General features: G+C 33.6%; 1 pseudogene; it reads right to left on the bottom strand.

Moving 5' to 3' along the window:
- Positions 1-494: 494 nt before the first annotated feature.
- On the bottom strand, positions 495-2,353 carry LOC107545869 (large ribosomal subunit protein uL1 pseudogene; annotated as a pseudogene).
- Between the last annotated feature and the right edge of the window lie 15,605 nt (positions 2,354-17,958).

Here is a 17,958-nt window from a genome sequence, read left to right as displayed (position 1 = left end):
GAGACAAACTGAAATACATCTTCACATAAACTTATGGATCGTCACTAATAATGACTTTAGCCCTGTGATGAGGCCACTGGACCACCAAGATAGATGACTAAATACCTAGTAAGTGATAAGATATACATATAACTTACTCTCAAGCTCTAACTCTCACTCTCTCTATGTATCGCTTTATCTCACCTGTATTCTCAAAAAGTGAACATTCTCATTTAAAGACAAGTGTTTGTAGTGACTCTTACATGTCCTCATCATTTCTACCATTGGTTGGTGCACTTATGCTTAAAAGCATTCCAGCAATGATATTATCACAAAGAACTGTGATATCTGTCCTATTTTTCAACTATGCCAGCATCTATGAAAAGGCTTTTGATAGGACTTGTTTTCAGCTATTAGTAAGTCATACACAATCATCCCTAATATACCTACGTGTCAGGGGTGTGAAATTGAAGGTATTTATTTATTAACAGCAGTATGGTCTATTAAACTGTGCTTTAGTACAGGCACTGGAGATTGCCCATTGTGCTCTTGAAGTATAAAGCCAGTACCTTCTGCCAGTTCTTATTGAGAAACGACATCAGGAAATTGACAGTTACATGGACGTTGTCCACAGCTCATTATCTCTCATCTTCCCATAGCCAACAACTACTGCCAGACACCGCGCAGTCTTCTTCTGGAACTTGATTGTGGATTTCACTTCATTGACTTTGGCCACCATGCTCTCATTATGGGCCAGCAAGGAAGGGAACATGCCAGCCATATGTAGGCCTGAACCCAGGATGCATGGGATCTGCTTGATCAGAGATTCTGAAGCCAAAAAGGTATATTTCTTGGCCAGCTTCTTGACCACTTTCTTTTACTTGTTGAGTTTCTTCAGCATATTGATGTACATGTGGGGGATATCCATGGCCTTGGCTTCAGGTCACAGTGCCACTGGGACCCTTGGACACACACGGAGAAGTTGGGGCAGGGAGTGGATTTAAGCCAGATGGTACCTAAAAGCATATGTCCTTTTGAGGGTCATAGTTCTTCAAGCTGATCTGTAGCTCCACAGCCTCCAGCTTCCTGTGCGGTCAGGTATTTTGCTGCACATAGTTCCTCCCATCACAAAAACCAGTAAAGACTGGAAGGTTATTAGAAGATAAAAAGCACCTTACTTTTAATTTTTTTTTTTTCTTTTTCACACTATAATTTTAATTCTGTATAGTCTAGCTTTCATAACGTAGCTCCCAACAGGATCAGTACTTCTCCATAAGATCTGGGAATATACATCCGTACGTGACTACACTCCCCAACACCACCCAACTTGTGTGCCCACCAAAGGAAGTGTCAACATTGAATGGATATTATCTTGATTCTAAGTGTGGCTGATGCACTCTGCCTCTACAACTTGTTCTCTTCTTTAGATGGCAGGACCTCCCCTGCCTCCCTTTTGGATATGAATGAGCTTATTTTATGGTACAATCTTTGAGACTGACCAAAAACCCAGCAGTATTAGTGACATTTTCTTTTACTCTCTGTTGCCAGGAGCTGTGAGGGACACAGGTTTTCCTCACTAACACAATCATCCCTACCTTGGTTGGTAATTATAAAACCTAATGTGTGATCCTCAATTTATGGGACACTCTATGGGATTTTGCTGTTCAGATAGCCTGGGTCTTTATTGCAAATCAGACAAGCATTACTTCTTAGTCCAGGTAGGATTAGCCTTGGATTCTTATGATTCTCCTGGAAGGAGTATCTGAAGTGTCTAAATATTTACTACTTTTGAGTCAGTACCTTATCCTAGATTGAGTTCTTCATGTAATCTCTGGAGGAGCAGGTCAGGTGTCTAGGTCATGGTCTTTGTAACTGTGTTTTGTGATCTCTCAAATTCTGCATTTTCTCTTTTGGCTCTGTAAGCAGATGTTGAAGGTCCCATTAAAGTCCAAGTTACTGTGGATTAAAACTGGTCCACATTTAAAGAAAAGTGTCTGGACATAATTAGCATATGCACTCATATATATATATATATATATATATATATATATATATATATATATACACACACACACACACATTACTTTCAAAATATTTATTTTTTTAATTCTAAGGACTAGGAATGGGTCTTTTAAAAAAAATTTATCAAATTTATTGGGGTGACATTGGTTAATAAAATTACATAGGTTTCAAGTATATAATTCTATAATATATCATAAGTATATTGCATGATATGTTTACAACCCAAAGTAAAAATCTCATTCCCTCAGCATATATTTGACCCCCTTTACCCTTTACTACCTCCCTCTCACCCTGCTGTCCCTCTGGTAACCACTAACCTGTTACCTATGTTTAGGAGTTTTTGTTGGTTCATTGGTCTTGTTTGTTCATATGTTGCTTTCAGTTATATATCCCCCATATCACTTCAATAAATTCAATAAAAATTTTAAAAAGACTATAGAGATTGGAAAAGGAAATGATTAAGTTGAGATTATTATGGCTTATAGTTATCAACTATGAGCAGTTTGACTAAGTCATTACTGTGGAAGTGGCATTTGAAGCAAGGAGGTATAATATCAAAGGAAGAGACAAGTCTAAAAACCAAAAAGAGAGTATTGGAGGAATCATTTTGAGGTCGACAAAACTTGTGAAGTAATTAATACAAAATTAAATAGTTTAGTTGAATAATACAAGCCCATGTATAATTATAGCTAAAAATACAATTGATATATATTGAATACAAGTATATATTAAATTTTAAATGTAGTTAAGAAGAGAAGTACTGTTTGCTCAAAATTAAAGGACAAAAATGGCTTACTTATTTTTTATAGTTCCCTTTCAAGATGTCATTTTCACATTTTGGCATTATTCAAGCACATACTTGTCATTTCTATCTGAAGAACAGCAGTTCTGATTTACTCATATAATCCACTAAAGTCTTGTAGTAGCTGAGATAAAAAAAAATATATATGGTAGACATTTGTTCATATGAAGACTTATTTTTATTGCTGTCTATCAACAACACAGTATCTTATCTTTCAGGATGTTTACTCATCAAAGGTTAGTTTAATAACCTTCATAATATTGTCATTACCCACATTTTGGACATCATTAATTTTACTTTCTTCATTATTCCTTTTGAAATAAACCTCCAGTAGTGACCACTTATTCACATCTTATTTTTACACAGGCGCGCGCGCACACACGCACACACACTTTACCTACCACACCACCCTTTCCAGTTTTAACATGCTGTTCCTTTGTGATAAGAACCTTATTTCTTTCTAGCAAATTATACTACATAGTTTGCTATTGCTGCTGTAACAAATTAACACATACTTAGAGGCTTAAACAAGATGTCATATTTATTATCTCCCAGTTCTGTGTGTCAGAAGTCCTGCCTGGTTGGCTCTTTGGCTCTGCTGGTTTCTCTGCACAAGAGTTTTGCAAGGATGAAGACTGACACAAAGCGTAAATGTTGGCAGACTTGGCTTTTATTAGAAGCCTCTGAAAAGAGTGATTTCAAATTCACTCGGGTTGTCTAGTTCTGCGAGGGAGTATTACTAAAGTCTCTTTTATTTTGCTGGCTGTCAGCTGGGGTGGGAAGGGCATCCCCGCTCTGCTCCTGGATGCCTCTTTCTGGTCCTTGCAAGTGGCCCTTTCCGGGGGCCTTTTGCCTCTGGAATCTCCCTGACTTTCACTTCTGCCCCCAGCTGGAGAAAGTTCTCTGTTATGGATTAATTTGGGCCCATCTGGATAACCCACCACGCTCTTATCTTCAGATCTGTAACCTTATTTAAGTTACAAAGTCCCTTTTGTCATATAATGTTACCAATTCTCAGGTTCCAGGGATTAGGGTGTGGACCTCTTTGGGGAACCATTCTGCCTTTTACATGCACACACCACCATCTCCCTATAATCACTTTCAGACTCATCTTTGACATTTCAAGTTTGATTAACATCTGCTGCACTCTTCATCAATGCCACTGTGGAAGCCTTCTTAATAACTTGGATCTGACTAATCTTTGAGACACCAGCCTTTCTACATATAAAAAAGTATTTAAAGTATTTAAAAATTAGAGTTTCTCATAATTGAATATACATATATATTACTTTCTGTTACACTTAAGCAAAATTTATTTAAATAATTTCAATAACAGTATAGTACTTACCTCATAGTAATGTTATTATTATTGGGGAACTGAAAAATTCCTGTTTTTACAGCTTATTTTAAGAATGTTTAATTTTCAAAAAGAATGTTTGATTCATATCAGTTACATGGGTGTGTTAAAAAGGAAGACTAATTCTTTAGCCCTATTTCTGAGGAATTCTCCTCTAATTATTTGGAGTTTATATGTTAAATGAACTTAATTTAAATCAGTGCTCTAAATCAGATCTCCACAAGATTCATTAGAGAAGAAACAAAGGCAAAACCAATGCTCCTCTTGTTTTCTCCTAATTTTGTGCTAAATAGTACATTACATATAAGTGACCACGTATTTTATAATCCAGGCCAGGTTTGAGAATAAAAGTGAAGATTATTAAAATTATGCCAAGAAAAGAGGTGTAAGCCAGGATATATATTCAATGTAATATTTAAAACATAAATTAATACTACATAATATCACTCATCCTATCAGTATTTGATTTTCAGTGCACATTGATGCATTTTTCAAAACAATCAAGTACAGGTTTCTCTTGCAATGGCTGTATGTTTGAGAAATTTTATGTTTGCCATGGTTTTTCATATACAATGTAACCTAACTTCCAAATTTCGTGCTTTGCACCACATTCCTTATTCAAGATATTTCTTTGAAGTTCCTGTCACTTTTTGATCCGTGTGCCATTATATTCAAACCCTGAAATTTATTTTTATTAAGTGAATTGCATAGCAGCGTCTCCATCTCCTTATGATATATATATTAAATAAAACATGAAGTTATTGATCTTATCCAGAATTTGAAAAAGACTATTTCAATGTGGCATCATGCATTGTAATAAAAGGAATATTTTGAATCTCAAATGGTGATCACTTTTTTAAGCACATTACAAAAGCAGAATCAAAGATGTTAAAAATGTCCTAGTTTTAGAACATAATGCATAATTTTTTCTCAGTGATTGTGTGGCAACTCTAATCTATACACATGTGGACTTGGTCCAAGTTTGTATCAAAATATAGAAAATGTCTTAGTCTAAACAGAGTGCAAGCACTTCAATGAATGAAACATACTTTGAATAATTTAACATAGAGAAAAGATGATGTTATTTATTGGGCCCCATCCAAAGCCCAACCTTTATCAATTATTCTTCTCTTCTCCAAATTTGTGTATCTTGGATAGAAATCTAATCAAATTTGAGTGTGCACAGAGACCACAGATTTTGTAAATTACAATTTTAAAGTTGTAACAGTAAAAGTTTGTCTCATCCTAAAGCTTTTCTTTGAAAATATATTTAGCTGTTACATACTAAGACTTTTGAACAAACTTAACAGACAAAAAATATATCATAGTGACCACATTTCACTGCAACATGATTGTTTATATCTCTGACAGGTACACTCTAAGCTTCTTCCTAAGAGCGCTATGCTTTAGAACTTTTGTGTCCAATAAACAAGCACAACCCTTGACTTAGAAAGGTTTAATAAACAAATGAATGTTAGGTCTCTAAATTATTCTGCTTGAAAAAATTTAGGCTATGCTGTTTTGGGGAGGAAGGAATAAGCTGAGGATTTTTTATTTGGGCCCACAGCTCCAGCAAAAACAGATTTCTGAATTGGATCTAAATGCTCTCTTGGAAAGATGTGAGAATGTAATCTGCTTAGGTGTTGAGATTCAAGTCCACATTTGATAAGACATTTTGAAAATTTACATATAAAATCCTCATGTATATCTGCCATTACATTATCATTCTCAACATAGAATTCACTTGAAGAAACACATTTATTTTCATATTTTCTCTTATAAATCCAAAGATTGCAGTTGTATCTCAAGATTTTGTCTTTTATAAAGAATATCTAATAGATAAAAGCATTTTTAATTAAACTGCAAATCAATAAAATAGAGTTAAAAACTAGAGAGCAAATTTAATTATCATTAAATTCAATTGTAGATGCTATATAACAGACTAGATCACCTATTCTTTTAAAGCTTTAATTCTATTTTTAAGAGAGGCTACTAAACCCATTCTTTAGCTTATCATTTTCCTTCATTATTTCTCTCCATGCTTCCTAACATACAGATTAGAAGAACACCTGTAATTTTTTCTTTCTTTTGTAAGTTACTTGTTACCCTGACTGGCATCTTTGACTTCTTTCTCTCTTTCTCTTACAGCAACATCTGCCAATTATGGTTGGCTATTGCTCCAAATATGTTTAGATACTACCAGTTCTCATCACCTTCACTGCTAGTTCTATGGTTCAAGTCACCAACATGGCTCATCCACACTACTGCATAAATCTTCTCCCTGGTTTTCCTCCTTTTACCCTTTTTCCTACAGTCAATACTCTACAAAACAGCCAGTGAAATTGTTTTAAAACATTATATTATAATATTGACTCTTCTTCTCACTTAAAGTAGAACCAGAGTCCTTACCATGACCCCAGAGTCATTTCATGACCTAGCCCTACCCTATTTCTTTGAATGTTCCTCATTGACCCAGGTTTATAACACTAATCTGCTTTCTGTACCTCTCCTCAACAGAACTAGGGTCTGATTCCCAAGTGTCTAGCCCAGATGTTTTCTTCAGGCATGTGAACCTCAAAACTTCTCCATAAATTGGGAGAAGTAATGTTGTATAACAAAATCTTCACACTGTATCTTCTCTTGTGTAGTTGGGTGTGACCATATCACTAAAATCTCCAGTGAAATGCATGTTATCTTCTGGCAGAGTCCCTAGAAGACTCTCAGGAGAACTCTGCCAAGCTCTTTGCTTTTCTTTTTGCTGGAATCAAACTATAACAAGAAGAATGGGTCACACATTAAGAAATATTATGTAAGTATGAGATGACCTTATATTGTGTTGAACCATTAAAAGTTGAGAATCAATGATGTTTCCTATTCTTTTCTTGTTCTTTCCCTGTCATTTGTTATTCCTATTTTTTTAGCATTATTTTGTTAATTTTCTTTAGTTTTCTTCTTAATAGCATAGTGACAGGCTTTTCTTTTTTAATCTACTCAGAGTATCTTTCAGAGGGAGATTATGTTTATTTCTACTTTTTGTAAGAGTTTTTATAATTGATTATTTAAATTCTTATTGTTTGGTGTACACTGAATTTCCTATCTGTTCTTCTTGTTTACCTTTTTATTTAATTTTGTTTTTTCAATTTGCCATTCATTAAGGTTTTTTTTCTAATGTGTAATGTTTTCCTATTTTCCATAACACTAATGTTTACCTTTCTCTGTATTGAATGGTAGCAGAATATGCCGCTCTAAAATCTAACTGTAGGACTTCAAGACATGCTACCCCAAAATGTGTGACTTTGATATATTGATTATTTTGAGTTGTAGGCACTTGAAAAATAACAAATGCAGGGAGAAACTTTCTATAAGCTCCCACCATCTGCCTAAAAACATAGCCTCCAAAAAGAATCCAAGTGTCCTAAGTGCTTCTCCCCAGGAGTTTCATCACCTACGGAGGAGAGGGGACCAGAAGTTCACACCACACCCAAACTTTGTCACACTACATCATACCTTCCATCTATTCTTCTAAGGACCCTTTCATCGTTCTCAAAAATCACTTAATCTCCCCTACAAGGCCTATATTCTCTCTCCCCTTTCCAGATGAAGATGATATTTAAGCTTGAATTCTAGGTCACTTCAGAGAGTTACTAATTTTTCCTGGTTCTCGCCCATGTATACATGAGGAATGCATGTTAATAAGCTACTGTTTGGTTTTCTCTTGTTAAACTGTTATGACAGAAGTCTCAATATTGTGTGTATAGTGTTGATAAATAGTCTTCTAATATTTGGAACGGAATACTACTATTTTCAAAATACATTGTTTCCTTCTCTATAGGATTTTCTTTCTCCTTTGACATGAGGGCCATTTAAAATGTGGCCTTTGGAATATTTGTACTTCCCTGCTTCCTTCCTCTTCCCATTGACTAGACCTTGAAATGATTTTACATATTATCCTCTGCCTCAAAGTTCTAAGGTTTTGCTGGGAGTATTTAGTTTTTTAGGTGTTGTCTGTGGTTAATTTTTTTTTTCCTGTAAAGAGCCAAATAGTAAATTTTTCAGGTTTTGGGGGCATACTTTGTCAGCAATACTTACATTTGCTGCTGTAATGCAAAAATAGTCATAAATAATAAATAAATTATTGGACATGGCATTATTTATAAAAACAAGCACTGGGCAGGATTATTTTTTTGTTCACCTGTGGTCCATATTAGTAATAGAATTTTCCAAAAACTATATCTCTTTATTTTCAAGACTTCTTATTTAGAATTTACATCACATATTTCTATTCTATCATCTTCCATTCAGATTTATTATCAAATTATTTCAATTTTTTTTTCAATGTCCCTTCTTTAAGTTTCAATCCTGGAATTTTTATTTGGCTTCGATAATATCTAAAATATTGCCTTCACTTAAGATAAGAGTGTAAAGTATCACTGGGTTTTTGGACTATGAAAATATCCCTATTTCTTTTCACTTGTCAATTATGAGTAGATATGGGATGATTGATTTGCAATTATTTTCTCTACACATGCCCTTGCCCAGACCTTTAGCTTCAGTCATGTCACCGACAAGTCCATTGACAGTCTTATGATTTATTTATTTATTTATTTAGTAACTTCTTTCTTCATGGTTGTTTTTAAGGTTTGATATTTAACTTTCAAGATCTTTATCAGTATCTCCTATCTAATGAATCCTGCATAAAATGAGATAAATAATTTTGTTATGACATAATTGCCTCATTTAATTTTCCTTCATAATAAGTCTATTTATAGGTCTATAGGTCTACAACTTCTATCTACTATTTCTCCTATCTTTATTATGATTTCCCATTAAACAATTTTACTCTATGCTTCAAGTTCTTTTCCCATTTGATTTTCACAGCCATCAATAAGACTGAAAAGTCACCATGTTCTTCTTCAATTTATGTACTAATTAGAATAAGTATTGTTTCTTAATCTATCATTTCTGGAAGTTTTTTGTAATACACTTGGATTTTCTTATATAGTTAGCAGTAGTAATTTATTATTTCTTGTTTAAAATGTCATCAGTTTCTTACATATGTTCTAATTGAAAGCCAATTGGTTTTTTTAGATCCTGTTTGTTTTTCCATTCTGTTATTGCAGAACAACATGTGCAAGTTATTTTCATGTAATGAAAGGAGTTCTTTGGCCTTTCCAGGTCTGACTGTCAAGCTGAGTGTAGTTCGACTGTGCACCTACTTCGTAAAAGCTTGGAGCAATTTCCTCATGCCCAAACGTACCTCTGAGGGTGATGGCAGTTTTCACTATATTAATTGTGGTAATGGTTTCATGGATGTATACATACATCAAAACTTATTCAATTTCACACTTTAGATATATGTCAGTATTGCATTATACATGAGTAAAAGGTTTTTTTTCTTCAAAAAATATAGTACAGTGTCTTTTATACAAATAGGAAATGATGGGAGGCAATATTTTGAACTACGAGACCTATCCTGACAGTAATGAGGTATGGTTTAGGTTTAGCAAGAAGTGCTGCTCAACAACAGTGAAATCACTATTCAGTCATTTATACTGGACGTGGATATTCAGAATATTAACACATACCAGATATTTAGCAGGCCGTAGGGTGAGAGATGTATGAGAGGGAGTGAGCCTCTGTAAGAGTGCCTGTGTCTATATGAACGAATTAATGTGTAGCCTAGCTTATGTGAAGGTACCCAAAGAAAGCATCTGAGAAACCCTTGTTGATCTTAGCCTCTATGAGAAAGGACTCTGATTCAAAGCACTTATCCTTTTATCACCACCACCAAGAACATCTAGTCCTATTCTCAGCAGAGCCACACCCTGCCTGCTTTACCATCCAAATATTTCTCCCCAGCTCTCCATCGTATTAGTCAAAGTCTTATGGAGAGGATTTTCTGTGTAATGTTTTGATTAATTGAATATAATTTCTTTCTCTTCCTTAAGGTTATATAAATATTTATTAGCTGAATTGTGCTTTTAACACTCATACTGCAATGCTTTGCACATAGTAGTAGATAACTACTTTCATTTTAAAAATAGGAATGGTAAAAAACTACCTTATCAGTTTTCAAAGATCATTTGTTATATAAACCAAAATGAGATGAACAGGAAAAGTGATTTTAAAACTGTAAGTAAAATGTAAATGCAAGTAGTAATTTACATACAGACATTGCAAAGCATTGATTTAATAAGGAATATGAGACTAGATTATAAAACACAGGGCTATTATTTACACATTGTTCATACTAATTTATTGGCATGGAATATACTTTCTTCAAAGGAAAGGACACTTCTATATAGAGCCTCTTGAACAACTGAAGATATTAAAAATACTATTAAGGGAATGCCATATAATACATAAAAACTGTACTTTAAAAGATATTTCAAAAAGTAGACAAAAGTAACTTTAGGGTCAAAAATACTTTTTAAAGTCTTGCTAATGCTTTTTGAATCTTTTCAAGTCAGGAAAAAAGCAGCAAACAGAGTTTTAAATTCATTTTCCAGAAACAGGTAATGCATTACCTATCATCCTAACTCTCTCTTACCTGTCAAGACATGTCATACTGCTTTTTGACATAAAGCAAAGGGGATCTATCCATAACTATCAATTTATAGCTCATACGTATTCACAAAGAAAAATATATTTTTCTGAGAACTCACATATTAATCCTGAATTTGAACTTGCCATTTCCTACTAGCCTTACGAAATTTTATGGTTTTAAAAAAATAAAACAATTTCAACCACTAGGAAGAAAGTCATGTATCTTTTAAGGTGAAGATATATCATCTCTATAAAGATTTTGTGATCCTTAAGAAAAAAAAACACAAAAAACAACTTTTCATGTGTTGTTGTTGTTTTTATACCTGTAAGTGCTGGTATACCTACAAGAGATCAGAGGCAAAAATAAAAATAATAATTTTATTTATAGATCTATGTTAGAAATAAAGAATATAGTTATAATTCAGTGTCTTATCCCTAAAATGTTTAAATGAGGAAAAATGTTAACCATACGAAGAATCAAATGAACTTTCAGTTACCTAAATAGGGGTAAAGGTGACAATTAAAATGAAAAATAGTTTGTGTGAAACAGAATGCTATGGGATTTTAAGTGGAAGCTCCCTTTAAAGTTTCTACTGTGAAGAAACCTATTTCATTTTATCCAACATGGTTCCATTGAACTGTGTGTTTTAAAGGAAACATATCTATCTCTGTATTTATATCTGTATCTATCCATTTATCTCTATGTATCTATCAAAAAAATATTATAATGATTTTCATGAATTTTGGTTTTCTTTTCCTTATTTTTATACAGATGCCCCTTTCATTACAGAAAACACTTATGGTAGTTATATATTATACGTTTGAAAACATTGTTTTATTTTAATATTTTAAAGCTTTGAAACTGTCTTAGTATTTTGATTCGCACAAAACTTTCAGTGTTCATCAGAACTTTTGTCCAATTTCTTCAAATGTTTGAGGAATTTAGACTATACAGTCAGTCCTCAAGAATGAAACAGTATGAAAGAAGTGATATAATAACCTAATAAAAGAGCTTCTAAGAGATACTAAGAAATGGAATTAATGTGAACTGTATATAAACTGCTGTCACCAATTAACTGACTTCCTGGATGTGGATCTTCATATATATATATATATATATATATATATATATATATATATATATATATATATGTAGTTTTTTTCTTCAAACTTTTCAATCATTCAAATTAATATATGAGTATATGTATATATAGATATGTGTGTGTGTGTGTACATATCATACACATGTGTGTATACATATATATATCCATAATGGTTGCCAAAAAAACTATCCTGTATATTCAGAGATTTTGAGTAAAGCATTTTTAAGGATGTCATTTTGAATGTCTCGACTGAACACACAAAGCATGTCAATACCTGTATTGGGATCATTGCAGAAGAGCCTCCAGAGTAGGGTGCATTGGGATGGGAATTTCTCCTCAATAATACACCCTAACACTATTTTGGTCTGTGCAATAAAAAGTATTTATCTTTACTCTGGAAACATGTTGCTTTCACTCCAAAATTGTCAACCTGTCATTACTTTCAAAAGTTTCAACATTTTCTTATTGATGAGGCACAGGAACAGGGGAGCTGAAGAATCACTTTTATTGTAGCTACCAAGATTTTGTGACTATGCATGCTTACAAACTTCATAGGCAGTAGTTCAGTGAGGCAACAAAAATGCTGTATACAAAACTTTTTACTTTTGCTAAAATAAAAATTAGAAACAAAATTAAAAAAAGAAAGAAAACAAGACAAACTTCAGGTGCTGGGAATTGCTTGTAAACACAGTACTTTGGCCAACTTGTATGGATGTCATCATACATGATAATGAGGCATATAAATAAATTGTGCACTAGATTAAATTTCACCTTTGAAGTATCTGGTGTTTTCTATAGCTCTAATGGCCATGCTATAGGTTTGGTGCCCTCCATTTGCAAAGGGAGGCCATTCTATTCTTTAATCTAATCTGATGCTCATAATATCGTATGTCATGAAGACCTCTTTTTGAATTTAATTTCTTGCTCATGTGTTCCCTAGCTTCAGGTTATTGAATGTTCACTTAACAAATAAACAAAGAAACAAACAAACAAACAAACAAACACATAGTCATTGGCAGGCATTTGAAGGGAATGTGAAAGCACAAACATAATGACATAATTTGGAACTTGGTGTACTTGACCATTGATCCTTCCTTTTTCCTATCTTTCCTGGCACTCCTATCTTTGTATTTTGTTTTATTTTGTTTTCATTTTTGTATTCACATGTGTTAAACTTAATATCAGGGGACTTGCACATTGCATTCCATAGTTTTCTTTTATCCTGTACTGAGTAAGTATTTGTATTTGTTTTTCATATAAACTGACAACGAATGCGGTACTTAGCATATTTTTAAAGTTTATTCTTGTTTTCATATAAATGTTGGTTAAAGCACCTATGATTATTATTATTAACATTAACCCATTAAATATGTATGTGATTCATAAATAACAGGCAAAATACAATTTGAGCTTGAAAGGATCTTCAAAATCATCTAACCCACTACTTTACAAATTCTGTTTCACGGTGCCCTAGCTCGAAGACATTTTAGATGTAAGAGTTCCAATTAAGGTAGCCACTGAGGCAAGACTGAGTTTCTGCAGCTTAAACACTAGGTCGCAAACCCTTTGATATCTTCTGATTTTCTTATTTTACTGTTGAGAAGCTTGAAGACTCCAGGGCTTCATAAACCATTGACTGTTGTCTCATTCATAGCCATTTAGTAGCAGAAATTTTGCCTCAATATGTGGCTACAAAAATAATAAAAGAACTAATATTAATATTCATATGCACAGCAAATTGAATACTGACATATTGCCTAGCTCCCAGCAAGCTAATATGTTTAATTTCTTGAAAAAATAATTTATTTCAGGTTTAATTTTATGGGTACAAAATCAAAGCATTTATGTCCATAACTGTTACTAATAATTAAAATATATATTCACCAAAGCAAACACATTTTTCACTTTTCCTATTTGGAATCAAATTGAAAAGTTCTTGGTGTAGCACTGAAGTGTACATTAGGATATGGTCCCTGAATATACACATATGTACAATGTAAATTGCCCATTTGTACTAAAATAACATTTTTCTTGTGAATAAGAGGTAACATCAAGACATGGTCAGTGGCAAGAATTAGTAAGAATTATGTAACTAACTATGATTTCTCCCTTTACCAATCAGCTACTCCATTGATTGGACATCTATATAACCATACACTGTTGTTTTCTCAAATGTTGAGTCATAATTCATTCGAGTACTTGTATGTGTTGTGTGTGTGCCATAATTGTTACAAAGAAGCTACCAAGCATATTTAAAGATATTGTATGAAATTATTTTAAACATAGTTCAAAAAATATTTGACTGTCATGACTGGTTATTACAACACAAATCATGTGTTGGCCTATAGCTGTTGAAATCCCTAGCTGCTGAATGTCTTAGAAATTAAATTATATTTTTCTCTTTCTGCACCCTGTAGGATTTGAGGCTGATCTTTGAGGTTAAACCACTTTCTTCACCTCAAAGACCTTTCAAGAAGTATTCATAAGAAGCTGTCTCTGGAGCCTTCCATTTTAAGGTAACAAATGATCTGAACTGTGTAGCTAGTGAAGAATAAAAAAGCAAGGAAAGGTTTAGCTAATAGAATCTATATTCACAGGAATTAAATCCTGTTTGAAATGTTGGTCTTTTGTTCATTTTTTACACTTATAATAATTTCATAATTTCTCACCAATATAAAATTATGTTAATAGCCTGTAACACTTTAATATCCTGGAAAGATATATGATTGTACTTAGGTATTAATCATAGCTTATAGGGGAAATGTCTCTCTTCTACTTAATATTTTCATGAAAAAAGGTTTTCTTTAAACACCCATGAGCTTGAGTCCCAACATTCACTCCTCTGGACAAAGGTAATCTGAGGTTTACGGTAAGTGAGCAACAGTGTGTACACTTCTTAGTTGGTTAGAGTTAACTTATGTCCTGCATGTAGGGTGAATCTGTATCTATATTCTTTTTTCCCCTTAGAAAGATGGGGAAAAGGTAATGTTGGTAAGTAGGTCTGCTCTACAAATTCCATTTTTCCCTCAGAATTTTCTGAAGATTAGACTAGGAGTCTAGTTATTATATTTTTCTCTCTCACACTGGAAAATTTTAAACTTAAGTTTTATCAGTAATGTAGGTGATATTATGGTTCTCGAGTAGTTTTTTTTCTTTCTTAATTTTTATTTTTTTCTTAATTTTTAATGAATTCTATATTTGATTGTGGAAGTGGTCTACATCATCTTCACTTCCAATCATAAATGTGTATTATAATAATAATAAAATATTTAAGTCTTCACAAGTGTTATGGTAAATTTTGTATTACATAAACCTATTCTCTCTTAGCCTTCAAAAAATGGATATTTACTACATTTTCTCCCACGTAAGCCCCCTTTCTAAACTCTCTAATCAGTCTCTGTCTCTGCCTCTCTCTGTCTCTCTCTACCTTTTCCTCTCTTCAATTTCAGAGATGTTTAACCCTAATACATACTTAGGATTTTCTTTCTCCCTCTTACCTTTTCTGACTCTTTCTTCTCAGATTTTACAGCTGAGTGAATCATTGGGAAGGAAGTTTTTGAAAACAACTCTCAAAAATTCTTTTTACCACTTTATATCCCCAAAGTATTTGTTCATGTCTTGGGAACTAATTTAAAAAGCTAATTTTAGTGAATTTATTATCAGCTGGTATCATATATATAAGCTCCTAGATAACATTATAACATTCAAATGGTCCTTCTGTTCATTAAAATTAAAGGTCACACCCGGCCAGGCATGGCTCAGCCATTGAGCGTCGATCTAGGATCCAGGTGATCGGGGTTCAATTCCCAGTCAGGGCACATGCCCGGATTGCGGGCTTGATCAATGACTCTCTCATCATTGATGTTTCTATCTCTCTCTCCCCCTCCTTTCCTCTCTCTGAAATCAATAAAGATATATTTAAAAAAAAAAAAAAAGAATTTATAAAATTAAAGGTCAGATTAAATAGAGTGAATGTTTCAGGCAAAGCGGGTTATATTAGTAGCAAAAAGTTAAATATCCCTCAAAATTCAACATGGAGGTGGCTGTCTCTTCTGCCATGTGTAAGCCTAGAATTGCTATAAAATAGGTGCAAATTAATAACTTTGCAATGTTAAATATCTTGTGGAAATACATATGATTTGACTTTTACCTCAGGAACAGATGCTATTACTCTTATAAGTATTAAATTCTCATACTCCACGCACACTGCTGACTGGTGCGGAGAGAAAAGTCGAAGAGAGCAGGCCCCCATTTGACAGCCTAGACAATGGAGGGGCACTCAGTTCACTGTGACAAAGTAGGCAGTTCTAACATAAATAGTTCCTAGCTATGCTTTGGAAGGGATATTTTTCCTTAGATGGCTCTGTAGAAACTTCTATGACAAGCTGTTATATCTTTTACAAATCTGCCAGCTACTTTTTATGAGCTTCAGTTCCTCTTTATGACTATAATAAAGGAGAGTAGCAGCCATGTGTGTATCCAATGGTCCCCAAAGCAAGCATCCTTATACAAAAAATATAATGAGATCTCTAGATGTTCTTTCTCTTCAGCTGGCTGGCTGCTGTCTAAGTCTTTCCAAACCATTTTCTTGTCACTTAAAAAAAGAAAATGCTCTGTGTGAAGTATGTTGGATAGTTATCATTATTGTTAATTATTCTAATAATTGCCAAAATAGGATGTCCACTGTCAAAAAAGAACTCATAAATCAATAATGAAGTTAATCTAAACAGTGCCATTTGATAGATACCTTGTAATAAGTTTAGTTAAAAATTTACTTACAGTGCACTAAAATTATATATTTTCTTTCTTTTTGTTCAGTCCTAATTTTTTACTTTTAATTTTGTTTTTATTTACTTTTTTATTATTATTTTTGGAAGTATTACAGATGTTCCCTTTTCTCCCCCATTGATCCCCTCCACCTGACATCCACCCCCGCCTCGCCCAGGTCTTACCCATGCTATTGTCTGCGTCCATAGGCCATGGATACATGTATCTAAGTTCTTGATTACTCTCTCTCCACACCCCACCTTCCCTCTGAAAGTCGCCCAACTGCTCTATGGCTCTATATTTCTGTATCTATCTTGCTCATCAGTTTATTTTGCTCATTAGATTCTACATATAAGTGAGATCATGTGGTACTTGTCTTTCTCTGCCTGGCTTATTTCACTTAGCATAATCCTCTCCAGTTCCATCTGTGCTGTCCCAAAGGGTAAGAGATCTTTCTTTTTTACAAATGCATAGTATTCCATGGTATAAATGTCCCACAGCTTTTTTATCCACTCATCTACTGATGGGCACTTGGGCTGTTTTCAGATCTTAGCTATGGTAAATTGCTTTGCTATGAACATAGGGATGCATAAGTTCTTTCTAATTGGTGTTTTGGGTTTCTTAGGATATATTTTCAATAATTTTAAATGTTCTAAGTATTAATTTGAGACTATAATTTTTTAAAGAACAGAGTTAAAATAGCACCATGTGTATAAAAATGTCAACTCATGTTTCAGATTACTGCTATAGATTTATAAATGTATACCTTCCTTTAATTCTGCATCTACATAAGTGGCATTACACAATTTTAGTCTTTCATAGACTTATTTACCAAACTATACTTTACCATTAAAGATTGATAGCCCCAGCCAGGAGGGTGAGTTAATTGGAACATTGTCCCTTATACCAGAAGGTTGTGAGTTCAATTCCCTGTCAGGGCACATACCTAGGTTGCTGGTTTGATCCCTGGTTGGGGAGTATGTGGGAGGCAACCAATTGATGTCTCTTTCTTACACTCATGTCTCTCTCTCTCCCTCTCTCCCTTCCTCTCTCTCCAAATAAAAGTATGTCCTTGGGTGAGGAAAAAAATTAAAAGTTGGTAAGAAATATAAAAAATAAAATAAAATCATTAATGTGCTCCATAGTCCACAGGTGTGCAGCAAGAATTTTTGAAACATGCAATACCTGATTATTTAGTCAGGGATACTGACCTCTTTCCCCTTACATTGTCAAATACAAAAATGACAGCACAACAATAACTGGGGGGTGTGAATGCCCTGTCTTGAACCATAAATATGTAAGTCATATAATAGAGGTGCATCTTTTTGGTCATGCCCCATAATAAAGTTGCATCTGATTGATTAATTCTCAGTGACAGAAAT

This window comes from Miniopterus natalensis, chromosome 2, assembly GCF_054644295.1.
Source record: "Miniopterus natalensis isolate mMinNat1 chromosome 2, mMinNat1.hap1, whole genome shotgun sequence".
Lineage (NCBI taxonomy): Eukaryota > Metazoa > Chordata > Mammalia > Chiroptera > Miniopteridae > Miniopterus > Miniopterus natalensis.
Note: the sequence above shows the minus strand (reverse complement) of the source record. Positions and strands in the feature narration are given on the sequence as shown.